This window comes from Rattus norvegicus, chromosome 1, assembly GCF_021556685.1.
Source record: "Rattus norvegicus strain SHRSP/BbbUtx chromosome 1, alternate assembly SHRSP_T2T, whole genome shotgun sequence".
In the NCBI taxonomy this organism is placed as follows: Eukaryota; Metazoa; Chordata; class Mammalia; order Rodentia; family Muridae; genus Rattus; species Rattus norvegicus.
Window position 1 is genome coordinate 234,170,399 of NC_141534.1, and position 13,547 is coordinate 234,183,945.

Consider the following 13,547-nt stretch of genomic DNA (forward strand, 5'->3'; position numbering starts at 1 on the left):
GATGGAGGTCCCCGTGGTTCCCCGCGGGAGGCAGCCACGTAGTCCATTCCAGGTTCCCGACCATGAGAGGGAGGGGGACTCGCGCACGGCTACGGCGACCGCTGCGGACACCTCGCACGCTCACGCGCGCCGGAGCGGGACTCACGCGCCGCCGCGTCGGGACCGCGCGGCGCGCACACGCGGGTGGGCGTGGGAGGCAAGGGCGCTGCTGCACGCGGCGTGCGCGCGCTCCCCCCGCTGTCAGTCGCAGCCGCCCGGCCCTGGCGCGCGTCACGAGGGCGAGCGGGCGGCGAGCAGGGGGTGGGGCCGCGGCCGGAGGGGCCCGAGCGGCTGCCGAGCAAAAGCCGGAGGAACGGGGCGCGGGCGGCTGCGGTCCCGGTGGCGGCGGGGGAAGATGGTGGCGCTGGAGACGGGAGCAGCTGGAGAGCAGCTTTATTCCCAGGCTTGGCACGGTCGCTGTCACTAGCGCCGCCTGCTCCCGCGGGCCCGCGGACCCAGCTGTCAGGCAAGGTACCACCGCCAGGGCGGGCTGGGTGAGTGCCCGGCGCCCGACGCCTGGGACGGAGCTCGGGTCCTCGTGGAGGGGCGATCCTGGGAGCTGGGGGCGATGCATGGAACAATAGTGTGGATGAACAGGGACGGCAGGAGACATCCAGGGGGGCAAAGCTTGGAGCCAGCGAGGCGGGGGAAGGGTGTGTACCAGAGAGATGCCAGGCGTCCGGTGCGCGGTGAGATACCCGGCTATGGGAAGAGCCGGCCTGATGACAGTCATGTAAGGAGTGTGTGTGTGTGTGTGTGTGTGTGTGTGTGTGTGTGTGTGTGTGTGTGTGTGTGTGTGTGTAGGTGGCAGATCCGAGGTGTAGGGGGATGACATTTCCAGGAAACCCCGCTAGGATCCCTCCTCTCTGGCTGACTGATGATGGAAACCGTGAGGTGGGCAGGATGCACTTGGTGTGTGAAGTGTGGAGGGGAGGCAGTAGGGTAAGGCCGGGTTTGTAAAATCCCGTGTAAGAGTGTGTAGCGTGCAATTGGATCCACGCTCCCAAAACTGTGCCCCACATCCAGCGATCTGCTTTTCCTGACTTTATGCCTCCGGCTAACACTGCGGGACAGTATTGGTTATTTTGACCCTGCAAGTCCGAAAACAGTTTCTGTTCTGCTTCTGCTCTTGGGTGGCTGAGTGTAGGGATTCTCGCTTCCCTTTTCCCTGATGTCCTAACACCGGGATGTGGAAGTGAGCGTTTGCTTTGAGGCACATGGCAGCAACCCAGGATAATGGTTATACCTTTTGAGACAGCTGGTGTCCCTGGTTCTGAAGGGATCTTTCTTTGACATTTCACAGCCTCTCCTTGACTGTCTGACTCTGCAATTTCTATTGTTTATCTCTTGTTTAGCCCAAAGAAAGGGGGTGTTTAATGGTCATCTTCCTCTCCTTTTCCTACAACTTTTAGCACCAGACTCCCTTCCATATGTAAGTACTGAAAACCTTGTTGGCTGAAGGATTGGTAGTCTTTGTGATGCTTCTTTTAGAATAAACTCTGGAGGTGTGTAAAGAGGGTGGGGGCTTTACAAATACAAGAGCAAGATTGAGAGGGAAGTGAACGAGGAAAACAGACCGTTCTGAGAGGCTTTACATTCTCCTGGCTGTTTTTCCATGGGAAATGGGATACTTTATTTCTGCTGGTGACAGCCACTCTCCCAGCTTTCACCATGGTTAGAAGGTCCATTTAGGAACTGAAATCTCCGGAGACCCATGGTGATAAGATCTCCGGTCAGTGAAGTCCCTGATTTCCTTCCCAGTGCAGCTTACTCATAGGATTTGGCAAATGTTCGGCTCTCCAATGATGTCTAGGAACCGGGACAGAGAGAAGCAGAGTCTATAGACATTTAAATCTCTCTGCGTAATAGAGATAGGGTTGGGGAGAGAGAGAGCACTGGAGATGGTTTATTCTTATGTGTGTCCACTGCAGCTTGGTTCCTGGAGTCTGTATTTCTCCTGCAGTATCCATAGGAATGAATGTACCTTTATGCTAATAGTCCAGTATTTTATTGATGTTATATGATTGGATTAACCTGCTGGGGGCATATTTTAGTGATAATACCTTAAATTCTACTGAATTGCTGTCAGAACCCAAAGTGGGCTGCCCTGGGCCTCTTTTAAAAGCTTGAAATAATCAAGGTTGTACAAATAAAGGTATGACATATTGATACCAAAGACTTCTTTCTTTTTCTACACGTTTTGTTCTTTGGGCAAAGATCGCATTATCCCGTTGATACATTGAAAATAATAAAACTAAAGCCATCTGCGTATGATTTTTTTCCTCCTCACTTATTGTGTTTATAAATGAATGATGATATATGGACTAGATACCCTGGGAGTTGTCAATATAAAGTAAATTTCCCCAGGTCCCTCAAGTCAAGCCTTCTAAAATTTTAATGCGAGGTTGTCGGATCTCACCCGAGACTTAAAGGAGGGCTTATAACATGAATTTGGAATCTTGGTGCGTTAACTCTCTTATTGTTCCGGCCATATCTCTTTCTGATGGATGTGAGTTTTGGTTTCTTTACTTTAACACAAGTTATCATCTCTGTGTTTGCAAGTGAAGCCATATATGTAAATTTCTTATAAGAAAGCTCAAGAATATTAGAAATTAAGTAACCTGATTAGAGAAGGATCCTCACAAGAACGCAGTTGACGACTTGAGAATGTCTGATTTCCTTCCTCATGTAAATGAGATACTTTTTCAAATCCCCTGCCTTGCTTCTCTAACGTTTGGCCCCATGAGGTTAAAGGTACAGCACTGATCTGTAACTCAGTTTGGTAAATGGCCGCACCTTTCCCCGTAGCCTGCAGCAAGCCATTTGTTTTGTGTGAATGCCTCTTCTTCCCTTCAAGCAGCTTTAATGCGTTTCTCCTCTATCATGAGCCTCTCTTTAAAAAAGTTTGTCTTTTCAGAAGACCCAGGAATAAAAGACATTTGAAAATTGACCTGTGGGGCCAAAAAGGGATAAACCATGGTGCCACCGGGAAATTGGGCTTTTATACTACAAGGAAGAAGAAATAGAACAGGGAGAGGTGGAAACAGACTTGTCCTTGAATAAGTTGGGTGGTGGAGGAGAGGGTGATACATCAAAGGAATGGTACAGCAGAGGGAAGGAAGCCGACTATGGAAGCCTGGGATATGAATCCATTAAGAGATGCGAGCAGGAGGCTAAGTGATAAAGCCATCAAGATGGTGGGCCATACCTGATGAAAGCATAACCCCAGAGATGGAAACAGGGAATCCTGAGATAGAAGGAAAGGAACACGGTTATAATCTCTTCGAAAAGATAAAGGCAGGTTGAGGCTGGGTGGAGAATTAGGAAGGCTTGTGGCAATGTGAAAGTTTGGTGTGAGTGAGAGCCTGTGACCCAGCGAGGACGAGCTCTGTTTGAATGTACAGAGGAGCAGCAAGCCCTATACAATTATACTTCGACGACTACTTAGCTTTTGCAAGATGAGCATTCGATATTGCTAAAGTCAGTGGTACTCCTTAGTCTTCATGGAAAGAATGCTTGCTTTTAAAATTGCCTGAATTGTCTGAAACTCCATTTGAGTGGTTTCCCATGAGAACTTTCTCTTGGGGAACTTTGAGTTCAAAAAATAAGGTTTGTATTAAAACAATGGAGAAAAACGAGCCTTTTTTTTTTTTAAGATAAACTTTTCTCATCTATTAAGCAAGATGTGACTTTTACAGGGAAGGGTAAAGTTGACTTCTCAAAACTCAAATATAGCACCTTACCCAGTATCATGGCTATCATAAGTATTCGATACATTTTTGTTATGTGAATTCATGAATAAATTAAATTGTTTTAGTAGTTTAAATAAATAGTCTGTGAGATCGGAAATTTCAGAATTTATTTACATAATGGATATTCAGTGAGTTGTATTCTGTAATCTATACGGGACTATGGTAATATAAACCTGTTTATGTATTCATACCTGATATATACACTAATCTTGAAAAACAAGGACATTGTTTTATACAAAAAAAACCAAACTATGTATGCTTGAGACCCTTGATTATGATGAGTCCAGATTATGAAATTCTATATGTAACAAATGATATTTTCAAGGTTCTAATGATGAAATCTGTTCATACTTTTAACAAATATTTATCAAGCACCCTCTCTGGGCCAGGCTAGATGCAAGGATAGAATTGGGTTAGGGGGGTTGGAAGAGTTCCTGATGTCACAGAGCTTTTAGTCGGAGGAGACTACAAAGAAATAAATAGGTGACATTATGTCATGTATGAGTAAGAATAAAATGTTGGGGAGAGGGGCTAGGCAGAAGTCTCAGTTGTAAAAATGCTTGCTGTGAAAACGGGAAGTGCAGAGTTTGGATAACCAGGCTTCATAAATGCCAGGTGGGCGTGGTGGCCTACCTGTAATTCAAGCTTCAGAAGACAGGATTCTCAGAGCATCCAGAGAGGTGAGCCCTAGCAGCTACCTCTGGGTTTGACTAAGAGATCTTGCCTCAAAATAATAAACAGCTGAGGGCAGTTCCAGCGTCAGTCGAGGGCCTCCTCTTGCATGCACATGCAAACACACATACACATATATGCGTAGCACATACAAACCCATGTAAAGAAGAAAAGAGAATAAAGTGGGGGAGGTAATACAGTGGGACAATGGAGAGGGTGGTATCATAGAGGCTAGGCAAAGAAGACTGTAAACAGAGCTTAAAAGTGAGAGGGAACAAGTCATGTTTGAGAGAAGGACTGCAGGCCGGAACATGTTTTACAAGACCAAGGGGCAGCAGGGAAGCATCTTTGGGTTCGGTGATTTACCTGGACACATGGCATCCCATCCGACTGAGGGAGCAGCCACTCAAAGAGGCATCTACTTTGCCTTTTGGTATTAAATCTGTCACCCACAAGGCTCCATTACCATGTACCAAATGGTACCGACCTGAGGGACAACACTGGGTTTCTGAAATGGTATGTGTTCTCAGCCACACGTGTTAAAGTTAGAAAACCTAAGACTCCTCAGGAGTAGCAATGAGATGCTAGTCAGAAAAAAAAAAAAAAAAAAAAAAAAAAAAAAAAAAAAAAAAAAAAAAAAACCAGCCCCCCTATTTGGAACATCCTGAGGTCTGAATCCTCTTTAAATATGGTAGTCTCATCTCCCACCCACCCACAAACACACTTCAAGTCTTATTTGCAAGTGTGAGATTCTCCAGACTGGAACTCTGTTTTGTTAAGGTAGCTAGACCCCACAACACACAGGACAACTCTTTACATTAATAGGGGATCATTAAGTACTCACTGTCAGTCACGAAATAAGACACTTCTAATAATTTCCACAGCCCAGGTATGAAGGCTGAGGGTATGTATAGCCCTCTCTAAGTCTGCTCTCTGCAGACAGCTAGCTGCTTTTCAGAGCAGGGCATCGAGAATCACCACCAAGGGACTCATTTACACATTTAGGCCCTGGAACAAGGTCTTGAGTCTGCATACTTTCTTTGTAAGCCCAAAGAAATAAAAATTGAGAGTTAGGAACTCAAGACAAAGAGAGGAAGCAAGCCAGTAAGAGATGAGTTAATGAGCTGGTTACTGCTTTGAACAACTGACCTGTACTTGGAGTTGTACAGGAGAGGATGGGGCACCTCAGGTATTTACCCTGCAGAGGGAAGCCCCCAGGCTGCTGGTATAAGCCTGAGCACTGTTCAGAAGCCCCCAGCGGGGGAGCAGGCAGAAGAGACTGGCAGGCCATGCAAAGCAATGAGTTGGGCATAGTAAATCAAAGCTGTAGAGAGACACAGGAGTGCCCTGCAGAGGTCTGAAGCCTCTGTTTCATATGGCACAGAAATACAAGGACAGTTTTTTTTTTCTTTCTTAATGGATGAAGAATTGGTTTGACCGAAATTGTCAGTTTTTTAATATAGGGATTTAAATTGCTGTAACAGCTGCCTGTATTCCATTCACTCACAAGCTAGCCATTGACAGTGCTTGGTATTGGAGATATGCTTTGCCCTCAGTGTATAATACTCTTGATTAGAAGGTGGACCCAAGGTTTCCAAAATTAAGGGTTTTGAAAAAGGTTTTATGACCATTTTATATACACATCCCAGTAACATATGCAAATAGTGAGAAGTCTGCTTATACTTAATATGTTAGTGTCTTAGTCAGGGTTCCTATTCCTGCACAAACATCATGACCAAGAAGCAAGTTGGGGAGGAAAGGGTTTATTCAGCTTACACTTCTGCATTGCTGTTCATCACCAAAGGAAGTCAGGACTGGAACTCAAGCAGGGCAGGAAGCAGAGGCCATGGAGGGTTGTTACTTACTGGCTTGCTTCCCCTGACTTGCTCAGCTTGCTTTCTTATAGAACCCAAGACCACCAGCCCAGGGACAGCACCACCCACAATGGGCTGGGTCCTCCCCCCTTGATCACTAATTGAAAAAATACCTTACAGCTGGATCTCATGGAGGCATTTCCTCAAGGGAGGCTCCTTTCTCTGTGCTAACTCCAGCTTGTGTCAAGTTGATGAACAGAACCAGCCAGTGCAGTTAGTTTACCTGAATCCACTTAAAGTTGTGTGCATAAAACTTGCACTTTGGAAACAGCACATCTACTCTCACACATTATAAAATCATTGATTCTCATAAGCCTTTAACTTCTGTACTCATTAGTTTTGTTGACTTGACAAACTAGAGTCACCCAGGAAGAGAGAACCATCAGATTGTCCTGTAGGCATGTCTGTGTGACATTTTCTCCATTAATAATCTGATAAGAGAGGGCCCAACCTACTATGGGCAGTGTCACCCCTGTGCAGGTGCCTGGGCTGTATAAGAAAGCTAGCTGAGCAAGCCATGGAGAACAAGCTAGCAAGTGTTTCTCCACAGCCTCTGATTCAGTTCCTGCCTCCAGGTTCCTACCCTGCCCTCCTTCAGTGGCACATTGTGATGTGGGTGTGTAAGCTAAATAAGCAGTTTCCCCTCACAGTTGATTTGGTCAGTGCTTTATCAGAGCAGCAGAAAGCAAACTAGGGCAACAGCTGAGCATGTTGTCGCATGACCACTTTGTGTCTGTCCATTTCCTTCCTCGTTGGGATATAGTACAGCTTGAGTTTCTATAAAATGTCCCCCACTGTGAACTCAGTGCTCAGTTCCAGAATGCAGGAATGTTTCTTTCTTCTTCCTACAAGAGTATCGAGATGCCCCCAACCCGCGCTTCCCTGTGGATTCATATTAGGACATCCAATAGGAATTATACAGCTCTTCCCGGGAATATTGACCTAGATTCCCCTAAGCTCTTGGTCTTCTTTCCCCATGGATACCCCATGGTATTTCGATCACAAGGCCTTCATAGGTAACCCTGTCTTGTATCTGGATGGTCTTCTCCCAGCCAGACCCTGGAACACTTGCTTTTTATGAAGCCTGCAGTCTTATGGCTTCTCCACTGTAGACAGGTCTCTCTTCCTTTAGAGTCAGTTGGCATCACCTCTGCATTAATGACCTGCTTGATTGTCAAGGCCAGTTGTCTCACAGGTAATAGGCTTCTGGGTTTCTGACAACGAGAAGAAAGTAATTAAGAGAATGCTCTACAAAATGGGGGAACTTTGTAGTCACTCAAACATTCCTGAAGTGTGTAGTGTGTGTGTATGTGTGGTGTGTGTGTGTATGTGTGTGGTGTGTGTGTATGTATGTGTGTGTATGTGTGGTGTGTGTGTATGTGTGTGTGTATATGTGGTGTGTGTGTGTATGTGTGGTGTGTGTGTATGTGTGTGTGTATGTATGTGTGGTGTGTGTGTGGTGTGTGTGTATGTGTGTGTGTGTATGTATGTGTGGTGTGTGTGTGTGGGTGTGTATGTATGTGTGTGTATGTGTGGTGTGTGTATATGTTTGGTGTGTGTGTGTATGTGTGTGTATGTGTGTGTATGTGTGGTGTGTGTGTATGTGTGTGTGTATGTGTGTGTAGGTGTGTGTGGTGTGTGTGTATGTGTGTGTATGTGTGTGTATGTGTGTGTAGGTGTGTGTGGTGTGTGTGGGTGTGTGTGTATGTGTGTGTATGTGTGTGTGTGTGAGCACGCACACGTGCATGTGTGTGTGTGTGTGTGTGTGTGTGTGTGTTTAAATGTCAGTTTCCTTTTATTTTGCTGTCTGTGAAGTGACCACGAGACATTGTCAAGTACTGCCTGCCAGGTTGCTCCAGAAGCTTCCTCCTCCATTCCATGGCGTACTTGCTAGTGTCCAATCGTGTGAACTGTTCATCTCCCAAACAATGCAAGGCTCTACCGCCTGACTTTTGATCATTCTGAATCTCATGATCAGTTTCATATGTGGTAATAGTTACAAATTAAAGAAGCGTACTTGACAAGGGACACCTAAGTATCCTCCTTTCTCCACAAAACCGTAGCACAATTTTGCAGACAGGATCTTACAGTGTTGGCCTAGCTGCCTGTGAACTAGCCATCCTCCTGCCTCAGTCTCAGTTAGTAGCTAGGTTTTCAGGTATGCCAGGTCAACCCAAGTTTTAGCATATGTTAATGCAATGGGAAAGTTTGTCACTTAAAGGAATCTGACTTAACAGAAATAATTGCCTCCTATCATCTCTATTTAACGAGTTAGGGTTCCTATTCTAGACCTCACTGCAGTGGCTCACATTTGGTTGGAATGGGCTCTAGCATGTTTTTGACTGTCATTCTTAGCGGGAATACAGCTTACCATGGCGGCACTGTAGATGATGGCGCATGAATATCCTCACACACACGCCACCGAGGCAAGCGTGTTCTGCATTATCTGTCCTCTGTCGCATGGGCTGCCCACTGTTTTCTGCTCTATTCTGCTTCTATTTTCTCATGTTTGCCTGCACACCAAACTGATCTCAGCACTAATGCGCCCTGACACGCAGCGTAAAACACACTGCCCCATTACATGAAGCCTGACAGAAGGGTGCTTTATTTTCTTATAATATAAAATAATTTTATGTCTGAAGGGTTTTTCCGTTTGTTTCAACTCATTAATATATTTGGGTATTTGGTGTCGTGGGTGTAAATGTCATAACACTCAGAAAGAGTCACATTGTTTCGAGTATTTATTTTATTTCCAATAGAAGAATTATTCAAGGTATTGAAGAATATGCAAAATGGAATGAGGAGATTGGGCTGGTTCCTAGCTAAATCTGGTAGCTTCCTGGGAGTATGACCTGGAGGGTGTGGCCTCCTCACCAGTGGGCTCCTGTCTCCTCATGACTCTTTCCTGACCCCACCTCCCTCTGAGTCCCTCTCCCTCCTTGCTTCCCTGTAGTGCCTGGATGTTGGGTTCAGATACTAAATTCTAATTTTAGTTTATGGTATTTTTCCTAGTTGTGGAAATAGTTTTTTATATTCATTTTTCTTCCAAACAACTTGGAAACACAATCCCTTTTGCCTGAGCTGACACCTGGGGAAGTTTTGTACTGAAGAAGCCAAAAGTTAGTGAATATATGAAAGTTTCCATGGTGATGGGAAGAACAAACGCCTAACTGAATCTCCTGTGTGTTGCTGAGGACTGAGCCTAGGGCTCCATGCGTGCTAGGCAAGCCTCTTGCCAATGAGCTGCATTCCCACCTCAAGTCTACATTCGAGTATGATTGCCCAATTTATGGCTGTCTAGTTGCGTAATGGACATATCTACCAAATCTTTCTCTACACTTTCAGTGCAATGACTACAAGAGAACTAACACAAAGGAGTGCCAGGTAGTGTGTTACCATACAGCATCTACAAGCCTAACTCAGTCAGGTTTGACTCCTAATGGTTTTTATGACTTCAAAGCTGCCTCTGCAGAAAAATTATAGATGAGATGCAACCTTGAGACACACCGTGGATTTCTCAGAAACCAAAGAACAAGGCAGAAGGACCTATACTGAGGCCCATGGGTAGGGATGAGGCTGGATTGTTCCTGGACCCCAGGTCTCTTCTTTCTGCCCTCACAATGGCTTCTTATCATAACTGCTCAAGCTGGACCCTCATCCGTGTGTGTGAGTGAATAAGTTAGTGAGTTTGAGAGAGAGAGAGAGAGAGAGAGAGAGAGAGAGAATGTGAGTGAGGATGTATGTGTGAGAGAGTATGTATGAACATGAAGGTTTGTGAGTGACAGTGTGTGTGAGAAAGAATTCATGTGTGAGTGTGGGAAAGAGTGTGTGAGTGAGAGAGGGTGTGTGTGTGTGTGTCTGTCTGTCTCTGTGTGTGTGTTTGTGTGTGTGTGTGTTTGTGTGTGTGTGTGTGTGTGTGTGTGTGTGTGTGTGTGTGTGTGTTAGTTACATGGACTTCTCTTAAGTCTAGGTACCATGGACTTGGAAAGACTCAAGACAAATCAGAATATGGTATCACCATAAGCCACCAGCAACAAGCAGGGCTTCCTCTCAGCCTTCCCAGATGCCAAAGGGTGGGAATGAAGCATGGTCTCTCCCTGCCTCCCACGCTGCCATTGGCAAAGCTAAGTGAGACCCAAAGGGCTAAAGTAAGGTAAACACATCTCTTCCCTTCATAATGACACTAAGCAAAAATGGCACTGGACACTGTGGTGTTCAGCAAGCACAGCTGTGTTCTGACAGGCGTATTCAAGGATGCTGGAATTTCTTAAGGTTTTCACAGGCTGCAAGATTTTAACTGTTCTTAATATTTTCTTTCAGCTGCTTGAAAAACTATAAAGCTGTTTCAGTTCTTAAGCAGTACAGTGGCAGGCACTTGGGTAGGTTTGTCTCAGGGAGGGACCTGAGTTTGCTGACTCATGTTTGGGTTTTCACAGGGCTTTAATTCACCTCAGCGTCCGCCAGGTCAGGCCCTGTCCTTCGGTACACACAGTGCACCTGTGCACACACACTTCCTGCACAGTGACTGTTCACACTGTAAACTTCTGGAGAACCCCGTGCATCCTATTTTTCTGTCTATAAACGAAATTCTGCCTCAACTCTAACAGACCTTTGGGAGTGACTGAGTTAATGTCCTGTGATTAAATTTAGGGGCTCTGAGATTCCTGCCTTCAAGTTTTACCCCCTCTGCTATCTACCATAAAAGGAAAAGAATGTCGGAAGAAAGAAGAGAAAACAAACAGAGCAAACAAAACAAAGCCAGCATTTCATCAGAAAAGGGGCTTCCTGGGGAGAATTGCAGGGGCCAGTGCTCTCCCATCCATCCCTGGGCTTTCTGTCCCTCAGGCTGTGGCACTTCTGGGCTTCACTGGCCAACAGCTCTGCTTTTGAGCATAATTTCCTCAAAATTGGACACAGGACCAGACCTCCACACGAGCTACACATAAAGAGAACCTAATGGAATGCTGTTACCTTTCGCATATATTGAGGAACCACATACATATTCTCTCTGGAGAGCAAAGGCTTGGCCATAGCTCCTGTCTCACTGAAGAATAACTTCGACTCTAAGCTTGGAAGTTGGATTTTTAGGAAGTATAGACATTTGAACTCATCTTCCCAAATGGGGTGTGCAAACACTAGATGATAGAGTTGTAGTTACATGTAGTTGGCCAGTAGCTTATGATATATGTCCTGATAAATCAAAAAATAAGGAGAAAACACATTCAATACCCCTAACCCACAGAACACCCATGCCCGCTTGCAGAGCATCGGTTGTTTGCCCTTGTGATCTTGTCTGGCTTGGAGCTTCAATCCCATGTCACTTCCCAGCTTCCCGAGAGTATGCCATCCACTTATCAGACAAAGAAAAGATCCGTATTCACGATTTGAAAAGTATGCTTTCTACCAAATGGATATAAATTTTGTATCACCAGAAAGATAGGAATCATAAATCTAGCTACCGTATCTCAGAGTTAGGCTTTTTTTTCTTTTTTCTTTTTGTGATGAAATACCATAACCAAAAAGCAGCTTGGGGGAGAAAGATGATTCGGCTTACACTTCCATATTGCTGTTGCAGGAAGGAAGTCAGGACAGGAACTCACACAGAGCAGGATCCTGGAGGCAGGAGTTGATACCAAAGCCATGGAAGGGTGCTGTTTATTGGCTTTCTCCACATGGCCTACTCGACCTGCTTTCCTACAGAACCCAGGACCACCAGCTCAGGGATGGCACCACCTGCCAAGGGCTTGGCCCTCCCCATTGATCACTAATTGAGAAAATGCCTTACAGCTAGATCTCATGGAGGCATTTCCTCAACTGAGGCTCCTTTCTCTGTGATGACTCTAGCGTGTGTCAAGTTGACACACAGAAACCATCTGCATGTAACTCTATAATGGGACATTTTTTTGCGTGTGATATCGTGTGTGTGTATGTGTGTGTGTGTGTGTATGCGTGTGCATGTGTGTGTCTGTGCATGTATAGTTTTGCATGCATGTATTTAAGGGATTGGAAGAAAGGACTATACCGTATAATAACTGAGATAAAAACCATTAATAGTATAGATTCCTCAATAAAATTTATTAAGGAAAAGAACAATGAGGTTATTGTTCAAGTAGCTACTTTATCTTTGCCTGCCAACACTCATAATTTGCTATAACTTGGGAAAATTCATGCTATGTGTAAAACACATTGTAAAGTGTGCCTTTTTACTTGGCATGCAGTATGATTTGCTACGGCAGATAATGCCTCGTCTTAGAGAATGTGAAGCAAGTGTTAAAAGTGTGGGCTCCATGTAAGTGATGTGAGGTCTCTAAAGCCTGCTGGGGACAGGGACTCTGCTCCTACTATGTCTAAGCTGCTCCACGTGACATACAACATGGTGCTTCCCGGCCGTTTGCAAAGACTGTTTGCAAAATTACTCTTAGTGACTGAATGCAGAGGGGCGGGGTATGAGGGGACGGCAGGCTTAGAAATCACTGGGTGGTGGTGGGTAGCTAATTACCCATCTGTCGCCAGCGTCTCATGCGGAAAGAGGCTCCCCTTGTAGAAATGGAACATGTGCTTATGAAGGTGAGTGATTTGAGCTTCCTTTACTGTGTTATCTGTGCATCGTACTCACATCAGACTTACCTTGGCCTTTTCCTAAGACTGATGCTTCCCTTCCCTTACCTACTCTCCTCTCTTTCCTCCTCCCGCTTGTGAGATGACAGTGGGTTTATTTAGAGCTCATCGTTTGATGGCTCTCTGCTATGATGGAGGCTCTTAGCCAATGTCTGGCTGTCACTGGTTGCCCATTCTTAGGGCTGCAACACTGAAGCCGGCCAGAAGATCTCTAGCTGCTGAGGTCTGGGTGTGGCTGAGCAGATTCTGAAGAAGCCAACACAGAGAAGGGAATCTGTGTGGCCCTGGGCTGCTCTATTAAGGAGATGACTCTATCAGGGAAACTGGGAAGGGTAAAGGAAGAAGTCAGACCAGGGTGCGATCTCAAAGTGCCCTGTAGGGTCACCTCACTCTGGGGCCATGGGGTGCTCAGAGTGGTGTGTCACTCCAGCTCAGAGTCACTTCTAAGCCACTTCTAAGGTTTCTGGTTCCTACTGCATGCCTGTCACACAGCGGTGAGCCCATGTAGTCTGTCATGAGAAAGAGCTCTGCGTGCTGCTGGCTTCAGGTGACAAGCGTGTTGCTCAGAGCAGAAGCCATGAGAGCCCACTGG

The 13,547-nt window shown here is 45.7% G+C and overlaps 1 protein-coding gene across 6 annotated transcripts in view; it reads left to right on the plus strand.

Moving 5' to 3' along the window:
- Positions 1-242: 242 nt before the first annotated feature.
- The window catches only part of Apba1 (amyloid beta precursor protein binding family A member 1), a 206,095-nt gene continuing 192,790 nt past the window's right edge, over positions 243-13,547 (plus strand). For 3 of the 6 annotated variants that reach the window (XM_087594320.1, XM_087594328.1, XM_087594339.1), the window contains exon 1: positions 289-533. The gene's annotated coding sequence lies outside the window, so the exon portion shown is untranslated. 6 annotated transcript variants of the gene reach the window in all.